At 25.1% G+C, this 22,576-nt stretch overlaps 1 protein-coding gene across 4 annotated transcripts in view; it reads right to left on the bottom strand.

Annotated features, from left to right (window-relative positions):
• The window catches only part of LOC112599661 (netrin receptor UNC5C), a 116,998-nt gene extending 104,663 nt beyond the window's left edge, over window positions 1–12,335 (bottom strand). For all 4 annotated transcript variants that reach the window (XM_025346658.1, XM_025346659.1, XM_025346660.1 and 1 more), the window contains exon 1: window positions 12,036–12,335. The gene's annotated coding sequence lies outside the window, so the exon portion shown is untranslated. The remainder of the gene's footprint in view (window positions 1–12,035) is intronic.
• Window positions 12,336–22,576: the final 10,241 nt, after the last annotated feature.

Genomic DNA, 22,576 nt, shown 5'->3' with positions numbered 1-22,576 from the left:
TCAATTATATTTAATAATTAATTAAAAAAAGCTGATGAGAAGAAAAAGAGTGACAAAAATATATTTTTAAACAATATATCCAATATAACGAGCTGAGTGGATTTTTTTGTTATTGGCAGATGACTTGAAAATGGAGGGGAAAATCCAATATAAAAGTATTCTAAAGAAATGTAATTTGAAAAAATAACGATCCGTGTGTTTCTGTTATTCAGAGAATAAATTGGAACAGGTGCACCAGTCAGCACACCTTTTCGTCTTCGGATAAAAAGGATCGAAGGTGTGCGTGGAACATAACAAAATCTATTCTGAAGCTATTATTTTTCAACACCAATAATTAATTAGGTTTAAATATATTATTGAAAAATTAATGACAATTATTATTAATTAGTAATTACAAACTGTACACTAAATTTCTATAGAAAAGAAAATATATCTATCTATATATATATAAGCATAAATTATTTGTTAATTTGGCACTTATCATTCATAACCATTTTGAAACTCACAGCCATTTGTTAAATCTACATAATTATACTGAAAAAATAAGCGTGTCAACATTTAAAATAAATGTTGAACAAAAATAATGTGTATGACTAGAACATTTATTTGCTTTTAAAATATATTGCAGTGAAAAAGGAAGAAATTAATTTATCTCACTCACACATAAATATCTTAATCTATAACCCGATATAGAACATGATGTCATTGTTAATAATGATACTCGATAACTATTTGAATAAATAACTATAACAAAATAAGATTAAGTGATAATTAGCAATACATTTGACTTAATATTCTTAATAATGAGAAATATATTTTTAGTAAGCACAACATTTGAAACAATTAAAATTAATCTTTTACTATTCACGTGGATTTCGTAATAATTATTATTGTGTTTATGAAGTTTATTTTATAGTCCAGTGGTCTTCAACCTTTTTGGACTCGTGATCCAATTTTTTAGGCTTGCATTTTTCGCAACCCACGTAAGCTTTGTAGAAAAACAAAAAAAAGCTAAAATTTCTTAATGCTTTGTAGTAGTACTATAATAACAGAATAAATAAAAATTACATTTTAATAGGTAGAATATTTATAAGCATTTATATATTTTCATCCATTAAATTTATTTCTTATTTAAAAAAGAAGACTTATTGCGATCCAATTTTAAAGCTTATGCGATCCAATTTTGGGTCACGACCCACCGGTTGAAGACCAATGTTATAGACAATAATTTAAAACTTTAGATAGACGATCTTAAAACTTTATATTTAAACACAGGAATTTTAAATTAAATTATTAGTATTTAAACAAATATAAAAATATAAAATGTAGTGATTAAACAAATATCATACTAATACAATTTGGAAAATATAATATTTAGAAATTATGTAATTGAATTAATTATTGGTTTTTTCATAACTGTTTCTTAAGCAGATCAATACTAATGTAAGTATAAAATTTAAATTAAAACAAACAAAAATGTTTATCTATCTTAACTATTTGCTTTTTATTTTTCTGAATTTTAAGAGTATTATTTCAAGCCCCACAATTCAAGAGAAATAGAAAAATCCACAATAATACCTTTCTACAAGAATAAATTAAGGCACAATTCAAATTTTTATTCTAAGGAGTCCATTATTACATTTTAGGGCCCATAACAAAAAAAATGACACCTACGAACACAGCTGATATAATATATGTACACCTATCAAATAACTCTTGTTAACTCTTACGGTGACGAGCAGGTAATTTATGCTTGTACACAAATCTTACGTTATGTTTAATTATATTATTATTTATGGTCACTAACCATGGAACACGTATTTTGCCAAAAAGTAAAGATCATATAAATATTTTAATATTAACTATCAAACATATATAATAACACGTAAAATGTTGACACATTTTAGATATAATAAAAAATAGCATTATTATTATATTTTAAATAAGGCAAGTACCTATACAACAAATAAAGTATAATAATTTGTGGATGAATTCACTACAAAATGTTTTTAGGTAAGTATATCGCTATATTATTAAAACGCCAGTTACTAATGTAGTAATAATGTGTATATTATACGGCTCATGACACTTTTATCGTATATTATATTTTTATATCATTAATCTATCGTGCCTACTTTACTCGCGGTGATAGGTTGCGGTACATACACGGTAAATAAATACAAAAGCACACTATGTAGTTCATAATATATTAATATAAGTAAAAACCGGTATAATATATGAAAATATAAATGTCGTTCAGTCTAGTGAACACATATCGAATTACGATGGCGAACTACCTAAGGAGCAGATTACATCTCGAAGATATATTCCGCGGACAACAACGATGATTTCTTATATTTTATGAGTTAAAGGTAAGCGTAGGTAACATCATAAAATAAAAACGAAATTCACTATTATATTATTAACACGAAAACGTCATCGGTAGCTTTTTTACGCTACGTGTGAGGTCTGGTGAACACGATTAAATTATGGTAATGGGGCGAAGATCTAGCGAATATCAGGACGCGGGGGCTTTGGCTTTAGTGACGATCAATTTTACACACACAATCCATGCTTTTTTATTGGTGAAGAGAGAGTAACCCGAGGCAAGTAAATAAACGTTCAGCAATGCGTTCAAAACTATGAACGTCAAGAATTAAATGAGATTTCTGTAGAACATTCTCTTACAATATTGGCGGGAATCGCCATTTAAACATGTATGTAAAAACTAAGTAAAAATATCCCTAAGGAGACGTTTTAATGACTTGTCTCTATATAATAATATCTATACTAAGCTCTTCAGAATCACGCAATTTGTTTTATCTGGTATTTTTGCAGTTATTGTTAATAAAACCATCATCTACATTATTATAAGTACAGTGTGCCACGATTTTGTAAAACTTCTCACGAATAAAAATTCACAAAAACTTATTACCATTAATTTAACAATAAAGTAGGTAAATATATTACCATATATCGTATTCGAAAAACAATCATTAACAAAATAATTAGATATCAATTAATATATTTGCCTATAAATATTTTCAATTACTTTATCTATTGGGTATCTAAAAGTACAAATTATGTTTAGCCATACACGTATTTAACGTTGCTTGGAGTAATTCCAAGTTAAATAGATTTATTGATACTGTAAAATAAAGTTAAATGTTTTTTTTTTTAATAAAACTTATTTTGTGGGAGTTCATTTAAAATTTAAAATTTAAAAACAACTAACAAGGGTGTAAAACTCGAAAAAAACTTATGAATAAATAATTTAATTTGATATGGATATTAATTTTTTATACTTAAATGCTCGACGAAGACCATATCTATAATTTCAATTAGTTTCAAATTAATATAAATAATATTCTACTTTTTAAACTAATTAAAGAAGTATAGTGACGGCAAAATCTAAAAATACCGGTTAACCAAAACTAGTAATATATGGCACTATAATATTAACATAACATTACCTATGTAAATTGTTTATTTGCGTACCTATATTGTGTATTTTTATAAAAATTTAATTATTAATATAAATATGAAATATCGTATACATTTTACTTATATACTAAACAATGAACATGTAATTATTAAAATATAAAAAATAAAAATTAACATATTCTGTTTATATATGCATAATAATAATATTAAATAACAATATATTATATTCATATGATTTAATATTATATTGATAATTGATTTTAAAAGCGTTCAATTTCTATAATAAAATTAGTACATAGATTTTTTTTAGATTAAGGTGAAATTAGTACCTAAGTATGTATTGAAATTAAAATGTATTGATATTAAAAAATATATTGTGATTAATTTTTCTAGTGTGAAATTATTTTGTATTGAAATTCGTCAATTTATTTGTGAAGTATGGAATATTACATTATTTTTTGTATGATATACATTTTACTTACATTTACAAATATAAGGTGTTTTACGATTTTTGCACATCGTTTTCGATAGTTGAGGGGGAGTGTATGGGATACGGCCCGATACAAGAACCAATATACATAATCTCTTGGTATTTTACCGGTGATATCCTATCTTTCCGTTCTATTTTATATATCACCAAATACTAAAATAAAATGAAAAAAAAACGATGGTTTTAAATAAACGCTATTTACATAATTAACACATTACTTGGGTTAGGTTAAGGATTTGGTACACACAAAACGTTCCAAACCGGTCTATCCATCGTTTGAAAATCCCCATGTCGAGCTCGCCGACCCAGAGCAAGAGCTATTGTTGATTTTTTTGTAAACCGTAGCTAGTATATATATATTGCAATTGTAGTAGTAGTTGTAGTAGTGTAAACTGCGGTGCGTTATTGTTGATGTAGTAGCAGAGCGGGGTTAAAATTTATACACACATACATATTATTATACCACCGGCTACCTGTGTTTTGTGCAAAACCACCCTTGATTTTGGTTTCTTCCCGCGAAAAACACACCCTCTGTATGTGATTTATTGGGTTCGAAAAGCCTTGGCTGTATTGTTTTGCGTCCGAGTACGAAATGGAACGAAAAAAAAACGTGTACAGAAAGAAAACAAGCGTGTGTATTGTAATATGTGACGTAAAAACAATCTTCTCACACCACCAGTCATTGCAGCTACCTCTATAGGGCTAGCCACCACGGGTAAGTGCACAGTAAAATAAAAAACACTGTTACTTTTCTCAGTTTTTATTTCACATTGTTTGTAGTCACGCCTTTTTGAGTTCATATAATAAATTATACAGAAAACACAACATGGATACTGGGTTAATTTTATAGAGCCCTAAACTGCCAAAAACGTTTTAGCTCTAAACACGACTATTAACTAAAACGGTTGCAAGTATATACATCACATATTACATCAAGTGATAAAACGATATATATTCCAAATAGCAGCTTCACTAAAAAAATTAATAATTCGAAATAATAATAGTACCTACTTAACATTTTGTCACGATCTGAGATAATTTCATAACAATGAGTAATTATGTTTGTAATATTAATATCTTTAAGTTGAAAAGAATGTTTATTTACTATTACTTGTATTTAGTATTTAAATAAGTTATAAATTTATTTTACCTACAAAATACAAAAAAAAAAAAATAAAATAAGATTTAATTAAAAAGAATATTAATTTTCTCTGAAAATAAAAAACAAATGTTATTTTAAATAACTATTTTCATTCCAGACGTAAATTTATATTTGAGTATATATTGTGATACACGAAACATAAAATAGTTCACATAACTGAACATTAAAAATATTTATTGTGCAAACATTTTTAACCATTTAAATTCATCATCTTGACTAATAGTATAAATATTAAGTACCTATTTATACATAAAAATGACTATGGACTATAGCGGCTATATATGTACTTACATTTACCTAAAGCTGATAAAATCATGGATATATATAATTTATTAATATTAATGAGAATGTAATAATACCCTTGAATTGCCAAAAGATACAAGAATGAAGTATTAGGAATAATTTTAAAATATGAAGAAAAAAAATACACCCCTTATACACGGCGCAAATAGTATGTATTTGGAATACATAATGCAATCGATTGATTGAAGAAAAATCTTTGCAGCTTCATCAAATATCCAGGGAATAGACAATGAATGTCTTCCAATATAGAACAAAAAACAATTGAATTCCTTAAAAATAATAAAATATCCACGAATAAACGTATACAACACATAGTTATTGGGTGATTGAGTTTTCTATATAAAGTTGATTTACTTTATTATTAAAACAGTACAAATTACTTTTGTATTATATTAATTGGATAAATATTTTAATTATGCTATAAAACTAAATGCATCTAATCAAATTAGTCAATTTATAGAAATAAACATAATTATTTGATATTAAAAGCTGGTTTCTTTATTTATAATTTGTATTTGTCATTACTTTATATTACTTAAAATAGTTGTCGAAATGTCATAATCACTGACTAAAACATAAAAAAATCTCTCTCTCTCTATATATATATGTAAATATAATTTTTAGTTGATATTAAATTTAAACCAATTATTCTATTCTATGAAATTTAAAAATAATTTATTTATGAACTTATTGAATATAATTTAACCATCTTTAATCGGGTAGTATATATTTTATGTATGTAATACCTTTTATAAGATATACACACTTTAAAGAATTATAAATAAAAATTAAATCACTCCAATATCTGATGTAGACACGTATTTAATGTATATATAGATAGGTAAGGTATATGATATGTATAAAAGATATTACGCTAACGTATTTAATAAAATAAAAACATATTTATTTAATAGTAATATCAATATTACTTATCAGAAAATAATGACGATTAAATATTTATTTTTATATTAACATTAAAAAAACAATATTTAAAAGAGAAGAATATAATTATACTTGCTTAATAGTATATAATATGTTGAAACACCACTATAGAAATCCAGCTGCTCAATAATCGAAAATGTATATTATGAAAGCAATAAATACTTTTGGAGTGGTGAAAAATGAATTGTACGACCTCATCGAGACTGCAATGTTAACAGTGACGACGTGCTATGTGTGTATATATATATATATATTAGTACGAGTGTTTTCGAAATAATTACTTTCATTAATTCTCGGCACATTTTTTTGTTTCAGATTCTGACACGAAAGGGGTTGGAAAACATTTAAACTTAAAAAACAAAAGAACCTCATTCACCTCCAATCTATCTACGTTTTTCGTGGCATAATAATTAGCAACCACGCCAACCATAATATGTACAGTACATATAATAAATATGGAGATCGAGTGCGACGGGTTTCAAAGTAAGATGAGACAAGTAGGAAACAGCTTGTCAGGAGTAGCTGGGAACGTTTACATGACATCCCAAAGGCATGAGAGGGTGAACTTCATGATGGTAAATGCGCATGATAATAATAAATTGAACTGAAGAAATTCACAAATATAAATAGCGCATCACCTTTCAGTCGCTACAGTTATTTAATTCAACTACAGGAAATCATGATGTCCTCTCGTAAGAGTATATTAAGGATATACGGATGAAAAACACATGGGCGTGATCGTTTTTATAGCTCAAGTAAACGCCTGGTCGTGACTATTATTGAAGAAGGAAAAATATCGATAGAGATGTGTTACCTATCAAATAGGTAATAACCAAGAATAACAAATTTTTTTATACCTACAAAATTTTGAATGTTATTAATAATTATTTATCGAGTTATTTATATAAATACAAAAATTATTATTAAAATACGTTTTAAACCAACATACACAATGTTATTTATTTTCAAAATGTTTAAATATTTTAATCAATCATATTTAAATAAAATACTAATTTAACTATATATACAATTCTTTTGAAGAAAACTATGTCAATAATTAAGAAATCAACACTTCAGAACTCGCCAAAATTCTTATCGCATAAATCAACTATTAACTACAGGTAACCTATACACATTTAGAAAAAATATTTAAAAAAAAAACTGCAATGTACTTTTTCATTTAAAAATTTAAAAATGTGTGCAGTATAGAAGTTAATGAATAATTTAAACTTATTTTACTTATAATATAATTTTTAATTTATTATTAGAGTAAAATGATTGACAAGTATACATTCATAGGGTACACTGTAATGTCAGAAATCGTAAGCCGAAGGTACCTATAGAAAAAATACTAATGCTTTGAATATTATGTCTCATGTTTATTTGGATAAATAACTTAATACTCATAGAATTTTGCTACTACATTGTGTAGGTGTATTATATTTTAGTGTAAAACACTGTAATATTATAAGTCATAGTCTTGAGAAAAAACAAAAATATGTTAGTACAGAATCGTGTACGAGGATTACGACACACATCACGATCTCTCTGTATACACGCGATGATGGCAGGTGTCGAGCTGCCGACATTACAGAAGAGAAATATAATGTGTATGTGTGTGAGAGAGAAAGAATTAACGTTTAATGACTAAGCAAAACATCAGACATAGGTAGACAAATACACACACACACGCTATACGAAACATGGTTATTTGGAGGTAAATATTTATAACATAATATATAGAGAACTGGTTTAGATGCCACTTAAAATTGATTGAAAGTCTTTCTAAAGGAAAATCAACTGTAATTTTACAAGTTTAATTTTATATGTCAATGATGATGATGATGACGATGATAATAAATTATATTTGGGATAGTTTAAATCCACAACAATTATTACCATTGGCGCCAAAATGCCAGATATCCAAAAATCTATATCAGTAAAAATCATAAAATATTATGTTTAGATGGCTGATTACTAACAACTACAAAGACAGAGATAAAGATAAGAAAAACTCACAGTCCCAGCAAAATTCTAGGAGAAGGGTGCATAAAGTCCCGAGGGCGTTTATGTCTGCATTCGAAATATTTTAGAACCCTGAAACTGATCGGTGGATAAAGTTCCATTAAAAAAAAATTGAATCCCAAAACAAAGAACTCGTATATTGGGTTTTAATCGAGGTTTTAATCGTTAAATGTTTTTTTCCCACAGGTTTGAATGATAAATAACTAACTATTTTATAAATAATATAATATTACACTAGGAATACAAACATGCATTTTTGTGTAAATCACAAAGTGCATGTGTGCGATTTTAATTTTTATTATACATTTATACATCAAATACAAATTACTAGATCAATAAATATTGTACGTTGTAAAATTGTTTATTTATATTAATAAAATAAAATAATATTTAAAATAATTAATGTTAGTAATAATAATTTACAGTTTAAATAACTAAGGTAGGACATATTATTATACAATTAAATGAATAGATACTTTCAAATTAAAATTATTTGTAAAACAATCAGGTAAGTAGATAATGTTTTTTTTTCTAATATATTATAGGAATTATTATTCAACATGTATCAGCTATAATAGGCAATAACAAAATAAAAATACCATTATATTTTTGTAAATCATTATAGTATTAATGCATAGAATGTAAACTTAACCTACGAATAATATTAATTTTTTTGGATATAATATATTTATATAATTATATAATTTAATTTATTATAAAATGTTGTAAATCAAAGTGAATTACAGATTTAGAATGATGACTCAATATTTTTTTTCAAATAATTAATATTTAAGACAAAATTAATACATTTTTATTAGGTAAACGTATACAGTATTACTTTCCGAATATTGACATGATCAATGCTCGTGACCTTACGTTTACACTCGTATATTTGAGACGTATGTCAAGGATAGAAGAAATTACAGGGAAATTGTATAACGTATACCCAGAATATACCTATTCAAAAATTTCATCCAGGTTATCCATTCTAGTCACGGTTCTTACAATCGTTTTCATTTCAACTTATACCATTATTGTTAAGCATTAGAGATATCTAAGCAATATTTTTGTGGTCGGTGAAAAAATCTAACGGGTTTTCTAGTCAGAAAAAAGTATATGTATAAAAGGAAGTTAATGCTTTTTATTGCATTCACCGACGACGTGATATTTTATCATGGTATTCATAAATCATGTACAGAGTACCCAAAACACAGACCATGATAATCCTATGTAAATACCTGTCATCAACAATACATATTGCTACTATTATTATCTTTATAATATTGCATATTATATGTTTCAAGTTCAATAACTATCAACTCCTTTCTATCGAAATTTGATATAAGAAACGATAATTTTAGTAATACTACTGACACAAAGATTGATATTAAATCAGTGCAAACCTCGGAGAGTACCTACCTAATCCATATATGTGAGAGTTGAGGTGAAAGAGTTAGTGCTCAAGTTAGTGCTACCTGCCGTGATGCAAATTTACATATCTCATTAATCCTGCCACCACTCAAGTACGAGATTAATGTCCAGAAGACCAGAAGTGTATAATTTCACACATTAACTCATTTATAATATCAAACATTCTGCTTGGGAAACCTATGTTAGTTCTATACATATAACTAGTTTACCTACTTTAAATAGGTATATTGATATGCAAATATATAGTAGATATAGTTTTATATTTTATTTGAGCTTTAAATACAAACTAGAACTAAAGTAATATGGTAGAATAAAAATATATGTAAGATAATTCGTCTGAATATATAGAGAAGAAAATATTATATTACCTATGCTGATTTTTTTTTTTTTTTTGAATAATCCTGAATAAGTAGATAATAGAACCCTAACTCTAACTATTAAAATATTTTATAAAAAAAGTATTTTTTAAATAAAACTAATAATATTTAAAGAGTTTTTTAGCATACCTATCTAAAGCTATTACATGCAGTATTTGTATGATACTCTAAATTTTCCAAATGAATTAATTAATATCGCATGCTATATTATAAATCGTAGTATAAATAAAAAATGGGTCAAAATTAATTTTTTTTTTTTAAATAAAAATAGAAAAAATTTCCATGACTTGGTGCATACTTCAAATTTGTATAAAGTTTAAGTTATTGTTGTTTTTCAAATTATTACCCATGACTTGTAGAAGTTATATTACAATGTAATGTAACATAGGTATCTAAATATAAAACTATAATCTAAATTACTAAGAGAATTATATCTATTTTTACGTTATAGTTATTACTTATTCTCACTAAGATAAAAAAAATAAAAATAAAAAAAATTGAATAAAATTAAACTAAAATAATATTTAATACACTCCGATTTATCTAATAAAAGTTTTCTTATTTCATAATTTTTGGATCAGTTTCAAATATTTTAAAATCATGGTCAACGACTGTCATGATATTAATTACCAAGAACGACAATTTTTTTCTCGACGAGGGTAAAGAACACGATCAGTGGCAATTGATTGACAGGCTACGTGCCAGGTCCCTTGTTACCAATACTAAAGCGACTTTAAGGGTTTTACATGAAGACGAAGGAATCACCAGGTTTCCAGTTTATTTATTTGTACTCCGGAATCACTGAAACGAACGTTTCATCACGTAACGAGATCTATTTTTCCACCAATATCTTTAAAACCCCTCTTAATTTTTATGTAAATGCAAAAATAAGTATAACATGTTTTTATTTAACCACTTTAAATTATATATATATATATATATATAATACGATATAATATTATATTAAATCAGTATAAATAAATGGGAAATATAATATAATATTTACACATACGAAATATATTATATTGTATACTATATTATATCCGTTTAGTTAATGTTTTAATTATTTTTTTTATTTTTATTTAAATATATACTAAATAAAAGAGTACCTATAACAGTTATAGATAATAGAATAACAGTATTACCATGAATTGTAAATACTAGTATTTATGATTGGTGTTACCTATAATACAATTTACAAATAATGTAGGTATTTTGAAAATAATAATAAAATATAAATTAAGTTAACGTATGTATGCATTTGAAAATTATGATGTTATTCAATAAACAAATACCTAAAGCTTAGTAAAATAATATTGAGCTGTTGTATCTTTTTGCGGAAATTAATTGAAAACAAATGTCAGCTATTTTAATCAATATATTTGCATAGTACAGTATTTTTAATAGTATTAATATATTTTATACAATTTTAAACAAAATTAGTGTAGAATGACTTAATAGATATTTTCACAAATTTATTTTAAATTTATAACGATTTATGAGTTATGGGTGTTATGACAGTAAAATATCGTATATATATATAAAAAAAAATGTTCTATAATTTTGAAATATGTTATACACGGTTTGATGGATATATATATGGGTAAAAATAGTAACCGCAACGTTAACCGGAGAATATTTTGGTTACCTGTCCTAGATTTGCCAAACCCCATCATTATCTAGTACGCAACCGAAAATTCAAAGGGCGCGGGTAAACAATCGTAAACTATTAACATAATATTTAAATTTAGTTGCCACTACATAACCGGCAACATGTTTGCACGCCACCCCATTTAAAATTCCGCGCACAATGACTGATAAAAAGAATTTCAAAAATAAAAATAAAACAATTTTTACATACTTTTCTAGTGAATATCCCACGTTCCGGCGATCTGTCCGTTAGCGGGATGTAATCCAAAAGTAACAAGTACGAACACAATATTATTGAATGTCAGTACTAGATTTCCTGCACTTATATCCGGTATTTAGTTTTTAATTATGATAGCACTTACAAAAAACACATTCGTCGTACGATCGAATAATTAAAATCGTTTGCGTGACGGTCAAAAGAACTACGACGCGACTCGAAAAGAAACGAAACAAAACGGACAACAATCACGAACGTCCGACAACGCAGAACACACGAACGAAACTGTTCAAGCGGGGCCGCTGACGAACGCGGGGAGGCAAAACCGACGTGCTGTTTAACGGTGTGCCACCGCGCAGTCGGGCCAACCGAACGGTCGTCGTCGTTCGTCGTATAGCGAACAACGACGTATATAATATATATACCCCGCGCGGCGGCGTCGATCCCTTCGATGCGAGGGCGAGTCCTACGGACATTCGATACCTTACGGCTTACAACAATAATAAATTGAATTATTATTATTATTATCAACGTCGATGGTGGCGGCGGAGGAGTTACGGAAATCGTGTAAACTGTGAAATAAAATAATAAAAATGATGAAAAAACACGACCGCAGTAATATGTGTTTCTAATAAATTCGATTGTTGGCATTAGATAGGTTACAGACGCACAGCCGATTAGATTTTAGTTTTTTCCCCAAGTTGATCTATTTGACTATTTGTCCATTTTAAGTTTCTATGTAACTATAATATTATTAAGTATATTACTACGTCATGTTATCATGTGCTCAAAATATTAATGTCATTTGTCAATATTGTTTCATAACAGTTACTAGTTGTTTATACAGTCGTAAAACGGTTTTCGAGTATTTTTGACGCTTTCAACAAAAAATAAAATAAATACATCATCGATTAATAGTCTTTTAATAGTCTTTTTAAATCTTTTAGTGTTTATAATTAATTTTAACTTTGTATACTTTTAGCATAAAGTATACATCTTTATAACCTCTAGTAGTAGAAAAATGGATAAATCGATTCACAATTATTGACAATTTATGCAATTCATCAATTAAAAGTAAAAGTTCTAGTTGTATTGTATATCTATAACCTATGCTTATTGTATACCTAATATAGATAATAGAGATGTATTGTATAAGATCATGGTATATTTAATTAAACTATACCTAATACCTACATATAGATATTTGATAATTACGCTTTAAACGATATTGTAATTGTTTAACAATAAACAGATTTGTACAATTATTATAAATAATTTTATACATATATACTTTTTTTTTTAAAGAGAAAAATAATTTAAAATAATTTAATGTTATTATAATAAATGGAACTATTTCAGTATCATGTAATCTATAAATATAAATATTTTACATATATTATATGCAATACTAATTTATGAACGCACAGTTTAATATTTAAATTAGATAATCTTTATTCAGGAATCTAATACACTACTTTAAAAGTTTAAAATTTTTAATTGTCATACTGTATCAAAAATGTTATTTCGATTTTTGCAATTCTTTTTTTAAATTCATAGTTCAATTATTAATATTGTATAATCTTTATTCGCCAGTAAATAAATAAAAATGTAAAAATATGCAATAAAGATATTGTATCTATTTTTTTATAGTACCTATTGTGACAAAAATAAAACTTCACTGTCTGATAACACATACTAGTATTTGTAATAATGGAAACTGAATGTTATTAATAATAAAAATAATAATAATAATTTATTATAATAACATCCAAGAATCCAATTTTAAAACAATACAAAAATGTATAGTAATAACTAATAAATAATACTTAGTAATATACCTACCTATTAATATCCAGTATAACGATTTTTTGGTAATCTAAATTGAGTTTGTGAAATAATATACCTAATATTATTCATATTTAATACATTTTATTGTAGCGCTATTATAATAATAATATAATAATTATTGAAATTTAACGACGAATAATGTAAGTAGATTTTTTATATTATGGTTAAATAAATTAATCAATTATATTGTAATCGTGTAAGTTTATAATTATTCATAAATACGAATATATTCTTATTATAATCAATATAGAAATACAGGTTTTTTTTTTCATTGAAATTCGTACAATAATTTTGTATTTGAATTTTAGAAATAGGCAACAAATACTATTTTAGAATTGTTTTGTTGACTTGTATGAGTATAGAATATGTAATGTTGTATGTTTAATATAGATATTATTTGTAAATAATTGTATTTGTATTTGAAGGTATTGTTGTACGTGTATCTATCTATATAATTACAACACTCAATAATTTTATTGTGCTAGCTAAAGTGGTTTTGTCTTTCAATATTCGAACACTTAAGTAAAATCACATTCCACAACACATTAATATGGCAGTTGCTAAGTCCCGGTTGTTAGCTACCTATTTTATATATGTGCTCATTTATAATGCATAATTTATAATTAATATTATAATGATATATATTGTATATTATATCATAGGCGTGAGCACGGGGGATTCCGGGTATGCCTGGGCACCCCCCGACATGCAATTGGGACCCTAAAATTTAAGTTCTATAGAATATTTATGGGTCTGTATTTTAACTAATATTACTAGAATAAAAATGTTATTTTATCTAAAATATGTGATAAAAAAAAATTATATATCGGGATAAAAAAATAATAATATAACATAAAATATTTTAAATCTGCGCGGTAAAACTTATTATGATTATAACAGCTATGAGATATTATTGACTACAAAAGTAAAAATAATAAATATATTTTGCAATTTATTATCTTAAAAATAGATTTTAGATCTAACTATTTAATGAAATGTTTTTTAACTTGGTACCAGCAATACAAATATTATTTGGTTATTGATGAGTTTAGTTATTTAAGTAATAGGCGCATGTTATTATAAATTTATCATTTTTATATTAGAATATTTAACAAAAAAAAATGTAACTAATATTTATTCGTGCATTATAATTTATTAAAATATGTACATGCCTTGTTAAGAAAGAGCCTAAATTATGAAAAGGGCCCGAAAAAATTGTAGGCACCCCCCGAAATTCGTCTGCGAACGCCTATATATTATACAGTAAAAGGCATTAATACCTTATCAATTTCATTATTATGTTTAAATTTGCTTTAATAATAAACGGTAAAAGCGTAATATACCTAACCGTTCTAACCTATTATAAACAAAACGTCTTATCGATATTGTTGGCTGATATTACTGCAAATCAATTAATAGTTGTTCCAATGTTAAGTGAAATACTGAAAAATATGGTCAAATTTAATAATTGTATGAATTAAATAAAATAATATAGACTAATTATGGGTATCACTGGTATCAGTCACCAATATAATAATCGCCTATTACGTATTGTAGCAATGAAAATCGCAACGGACCATAGACTACGGGCGCAACGGGAATATTATGATACCAAGAATTAATTATTATGGTTATTAATGGTACATTATGCTTATATAAACTGTTATGAATTATGGCGTTATTTGAATCTTAATAAATTCAACGACAAGACGGTCGTAAAAGTGTTACCAACAATATTGTACTCCAAGAAAAATAATAAACAGGTTCCTACTCTTATATTATCGATCAAATTATACTCGTGATAATAAACAACTAATTTTATTCCACTAGATTTTATATCATAATATACTACCTATGTCTATTATAGTATTACTTATACATTAATAATTATTCAAAGTATTTTTTTTTCCTATAATATTATGTATTTATATACAATATACATACTATAGTCAAGACTGTAGTGTGCATTGTTATCTGTCCAATTTTGTTCTCATGATTCGAATGAATTGCATCTGTTTGAACAGTGCTGTCGTGATGGCTCGTAAACCAATTGAATACGAGTCACACGTAAAAAATGTAAGTACCTATTTTATATTATTGCGTACATGAAAAAAATGTCTTTCATAAAAAAAGCTGACTTGCTGTGAAAGCTTGTAACTATAAAATTTGTTGACCGTCATGTCAGAGGTAAATATTTACACACGACCCGAAGATCGTTAAGTATAATACATCGACTATAGTGTTGCTGCAGTGACTTCTTTCGTGCACTCCTTGAAAGCGCATCGTTTATGCACTACGTCTCTGAAGTAGGCATGTAAAGAACAAATAAATTAAGTATTAAAAAAATAATAATAAAAAGTGTGAATTTATTTAGGTGAACACCTAAGTTGCAAGATAGAAAATATCACGATTCACGAGGAATGAGGATGCGTATTACGTGTGTCGCGGATATCAAAACAATTTTTCTTATATTTTTGAAAGCGTTCCACGAGATTTGTTAAAAATATTCAACAGTAATATATAACGATTTTCTAATTTTGGTTTTAACGATTCGCGTCCTTCAATCAAAAATAGTTGACACCGAATTTCACGCATAAGTTTAAAATTGATTATAATCGTGCGTTTAAGGATTGATTATGATAAATATAAAGTTATCGTCTTTATTTCGTGGCAGTTGAACATAATCGTTTAGCAATAATAATCAGAGATTCACTATGATTGAGGTCAAAGCTTTTAATAAAATTCAAAAATATACCACACAAGAATTCCGTAGGTGCTGAAATTAAAATTAATTGGTTTATGAGCCCACGAAAAAATGTACCAACAGCTTAACAGTGTTTGTGTAATTATTACATGTAGGAGTACGCATTGATTAAAATGATTATCCACTTACAATATTAAAATTAAATACACTTTGGAACTTAGTATTGAGTATTGACATAAATAAATTACTATTTAATTCTAATATAAAATGATTCATCAGGTATTGTACTTATGTCTTATTCAAAAATACATATACCTGTAACTTAATTGATATTAAATCCATTTATAATACCTGACTTAATTTTTTTTAAATTTAATCTTTAAACCAAAACTAAATAATAATTTCATTGTTATAATATTATGTTATTAATTCCATATAATTTAAAAATATCTTATAAATGGTTGTAATCTTTTATTATTATAACTAATTATCATTTATTATGTATACATCCGTGATTAACATTAATAAACATTTTAATAATATGATATATGAATGAGTAAAAATATATTCAATGATAAATTTATAATAATATAATATGCACCTACAATCAATGTTATTCACTATGATATATTATTAGATAGAATGCTAAAATTTAACTATTTTTAATAAAAAAAGTGTTATGGATGTTACCTACACTCTACAGTGGTATCCAATTGTCTTGTAATTTACAGTACCTATTATTATTATTTTCTTTTATTTCCATATGTTATATTATTATTGTATATTAATTTAATTAGAGATTATAATTTAAAATACGAAATTTGGATTTTAAATTAATATTAAAAATCTGCAAACTAATAAAGATAATTTATATTACTTCATAATTGTTATTAATCTTTATCGAAATTTGATAATTAGATCATTTGGATTTAAATAAATACATAATGCTATCTGAAAAAACATATACTTAAACTAATTAAATGAAAAAATAATTTAAACTTTAATCTACATAGTTTTTATTGTTCTTGTTGTACCTATTCATTGATTCCAATAGCTAGTAATAATTTTCCTTAACAATGCAAAATTATAGTTTAAAAATGAATTTTAACAATACTTTACATATTTTTAAACCAACGGACTCATTAAAAAATAGTAATAAGTATGATGTAGGCATTAAACTTTTTTCTATAGTTATATTATGTAGAATACGTAATTTAGAGAATAAAGTATTAATTCATGATTAAATATAAAATAGGTATATAACATTTTTTAACACAATAATTTATTTTTCAGTTTATAAATCAGTTATAAGGTTATAAAAATATTTTAATTGAATAAATAAATAATATATTTCTATCATATTAAAAAAAATAACATCAAGTAATAGTTTTTATCTAATTATTATAATAGTTATTATATTATACAATTGAAATTATATCGATTATGTAATTTACTAGATAATTCATAATTTAAAAGTAAAATTTATTGTATATTTATTTAATATTTAAATCAAAAATAAGATAATAAACTAATATAATGAGTAATAACTAATAAGTAATAACTAACAGTGCTACCAATTATTAATTATAATTTATTATTGTATTTTACAATGATTTTAAATAAATGTATTATAAAGTTGGTAAGTATAATAATGGGGAAAAAATGTCTTATGCTTTTAAAATATTAAATAAATTATTCATTAAAGATTTTTATTGTAAAGTATATTTACATTTTTTAAAACGATAGGTGTGTAATGTGTAACCTAACCACTTAAGCATTTTTCTTTTTTTAAGTAATTCTCTTTAACTACCTTAAATATTTAATTGGATATAACTTTTGTGACTATATCTATATATTTCTTTCAAAAATTGAAAGTAAGTTTGTGCCGCGAATAGTAAATTAGTAGATACACGTAAAATAACATCAATTTACTATATGAAATATATTAAACTACCTGTTACCTGTTAGATGTTAGTTATCTATGTTGGTTTGCTTTCATATTTATGTTTCGCAATTTGAATTAATAATATATTCATGCTATAAATTAGTGTCTTATAAAAATAATATAATAAAATAATTTAGAGTAGTATCTGATTATCATATTTGAAACTGTTATTATTTTATGTTAAAAAATATAACGATCATAGTAAAATAAATAATATTGTGATTAAAATGTATAAACATGTATTAAAAGTATTATAAGAAATACAAATATTAAATTCAGTCACAACTTGTAGCCAATAGGTATTTATTATTATTTAAAATGGCACTAATTGAATTATTTTTGTCTCGCTAACTTGGCACTTAAAATAATTTACGATTGAATCAAAACTCGCTAGTTATGTTAATCCAAATTAATTTATTACAATATTAGTTTTTTTCAAAATATAATAATATTTATTTTTTTTTTGCATTCTATAATTTGTAAGTAGTATGTTCTACCAACGATAAGTATAAGTGATTACATTTATTCATTTCAATTATAATTTTAAATTGTGATATAGTATTTAAAATTTAAAATTATATATTTTGTATTACATTTAGTTGTATTAATATTTTATGATTTAATTTTTAATTTTATATACAGACAATGTATAGAAAAAATTAATAAATACAAGATGAAAAGTGCGAGATTTTAGTAAAATTAAAACTCACGTTTCATACTGCAAAGGAAATTATAATAATAAATAACACTATTGTAATGAGTTTGGAACAACGTGCGCATATATTTAGTTTTTTCATATGAACTTTATGGTGCTTGTGACATAGTGTGGTTATGCGATATGTTTTGTTTATTTATTATTGCTCTTGTATCCCTGTCAGTTCCAGTTTTGGATTTTTTTTATTAATATTTTGTTATTATTTGTTGAATTAAAAAGAGAGAGGGAAAGATAAAATGGACAAAATAAATAATAATGCGTGTTTAAAAAATAGGGTACTTTTAAAAAGGTGCCTATGCACATGCAACGGGATGTTGTTTCTTTTTTGTTTATTGTCTGTTGTCTGTTCAGTTACGACTTTGGGCAGTTTCGAACAATGGTCATTAGGACATGGGAAAACAGTTGATACATTTCCTGTGTCATTATTATACGCACTGCATGTTACTAATATTATGCTTGGAATGTCATTTTAACCATTTAAAAGACAAATTATGTTTTATTCATTTAGCATTTCCTTTCGTTAATCATGTTAATGAATTAATTCTGTTAAATTGAATCAAATAAACGTATTTAATAGGTATTTTTGGTTCTAAATTTATGTAACTTTACCTATGTATAGGTTAATATTTATACATATTTATTAGTTCAAATTATCTATTTTAAGTTCTAACATATTAATTTATCGATTTATCAGTAACTCATTAGTTTCATTAATATATTACATTTTTAAACGTAATAACGAAATTAAAATATCTTAAATACAATTTATTATAAAATATGTTAGTTTAATTTTAAAATTTAATATTTAAATAATATTTAACGATTTGGTTCCAACATCTTTGGAGGATTAAAAAAGCTTAAATTTGTTTAGAAATCATGATATAATGTCTACATTTCTACTATATCATTATTAAAAAGCTGTATATTAAAATATAAAAATAAACGTGAGTATTGACATATTGCGTTATACTAAAAAAAAAAAAAAAAATAAAAAAAAATACTAATGTGTCTTTATAACGTTATTGTTTACATTTTAACACGTTAAAAAAAATCGCATCGTCATTAAAAACTGATTTTCAATGCTTTCATAAAAGAAATTGCTAAGCATACAGGTTTTTTTATCTGATTTAAAAAAAAATATTCTCTTTTTACACTCCCCCTAATTACTGTATGTTATCCTCTTCAAGTTATACCATCAAAATACTCGTATGTATTGATTCTTCAGTGTAAATATTCTAAATAAATTAATATAACTGTGTTTAAAATTTAAATATACAAACGTAGTATTAATGATTTCAGAAATATTCAAATTATTTGACAATATACAAATATAAGCAAGTAAAATATGTTAATAATTTTCAAAATTTATGAAAAAACATTGAAATATAATAAACTTTTTAATAAGTTTTAATTTGGATAAAATAAATAAATTTAACAACTTATGACGATTTTTTTTTTATTCGAAATTGATTACATTACACGATTACGCAGTTTTTGAATTGTTAATGTATCGGAATCTGTAAAATAGATTAATTTAACTTATATTTAAAAAAATCAAACATATACATTTTTAAATTAATTTTTGTTTATGTAATATGATTAAATAGTTATCAACGTGGGCTCCTGACGCTGAGCATGTTTAATCTGTATGAACGATGCAAATATCTTCTGTAGTTTTGTTCTTCTGTGTAGATTGGAAAATCTAGGGTCTAACTCCCAAGATATGCTGTTATGGCTGTTTTGGCGGACCAATACTGCTTTTCCCATTGAATATCAAACTTGTTCGATATATTATAACCCTCGGCTCTCGCCTAATATCGCTTCAACTAGCATATTCGACCACAAGGTATTACAAGTCATACTTATATTTGTAAATATTAATTGATTTTTCGTTTATTTTTTTTATATATACCTTTTATTCATCTTGCAAGATAAGGATGCTTTCAATTGCTCTATTAAAATTAAACATACTATTTTCTATTAAAATATTTTGTAATTTTGTTTCGTTTGAAAAATGCGGTTTAAAAATTCTCCATATTATGATACATTTACTAGTTAATCTCTTAGACAATAATTAAATACGACAGAAAGAAATAATAGGAGCAGCCAATAGGTAAATAACTCATCGACCATAATATGGTTATTTTTTATTAATTTTAATATTACAAAATACAAATAATATAATACATTATGATATGGACTCGGATATAACATTTTATATAATTTTAACATGTTTATTTGAATTACTTTTCTAGAATATTAAGTTTCTTAAGGTGTCATAATGAATTTTAATATATTAGTTTATTAAGATTTAGTATTTTATTATATTTACAATATTTGAAAAAAAGTTCTTTACTTGATACATATTAATACTATTTGGGTGATACTTTAACAGTACATTTATATGTTCAAATGTATTAATCGAACATTCATGTAATTATTACGTTTAATATTTTTATATAAGAGTACAAGATCGTTATTAGGACTTGTATTTATCTCTACAGTATTAATCAATAGAAATTTTTTAAAATATGAAGTATACATTTTTACAGTAGTAGAATTTATTTTGTTTATTATAAATCTATCATAGACGTTGTTACTCTGTACATATCATCTGAATTGGAAAATCATGAATTCAATTTCGTTTAGTTCGCACCGAAATAGGATTACAACGAGTATTACGGTCGATTGGTCGATAGATGGTGGGAATAACCTATGAAAAGAAGAACGAATTGAAAAAAGGAATGAGTGCTTTCAATTTTTCGGGGATTTCTTCACCCTCTATTATTATTTTTATTATTATTATTATTATTATACTTTACTCGTATAAATTGATACATAGTATTATTATATATGTGTACTTCTCGACGGGAAACTCATAAGGAGCTTATAAGGCTACTAGTCTGGTCCGGATAAGTTTATCGATGGAGCACTAACTAGATAGTAGTGCGAAAAGATATTATACTTTCTGGTCCAATTGTTTTACGAATGGCTCAACAAGTGGGCAAGATAGGTTTTAAAAAGTCTTAGTGATATTTAAATTTAAAATTGACTCAAATCATGTACACAAATTATCAATTATTATTATTTTATATTTCAATATTCAACCTCAATTCGTTTAATTTATTTAATTAATAAGCTAAAAAAAATTATAGATATAAACATAATTATAATTACTTTTTTACGTAATGGTAGAGTAGCAAGATTTAATTTAGATGAATCACTCATTAATGAATAACTATGTAAAGCTAATAATAAATTATTCAATTCGAAAAACGTTTAAGAGATGAGCTCAATTTGTAAAAAAAATATTTAAATGTATG

The sequence above is a fragment of the Melanaphis sacchari genome, unplaced genomic scaffold (assembly GCF_002803265.2).
Source record: "Melanaphis sacchari strain LSU unplaced genomic scaffold, SCAv2.0 Contig54_pilon_pilon, whole genome shotgun sequence".
Lineage (NCBI taxonomy): Eukaryota > Metazoa > Arthropoda > Insecta > Hemiptera > Aphididae > Melanaphis > Melanaphis sacchari.
This window is presented reverse-complemented; position numbering and strand designations above follow the sequence as displayed.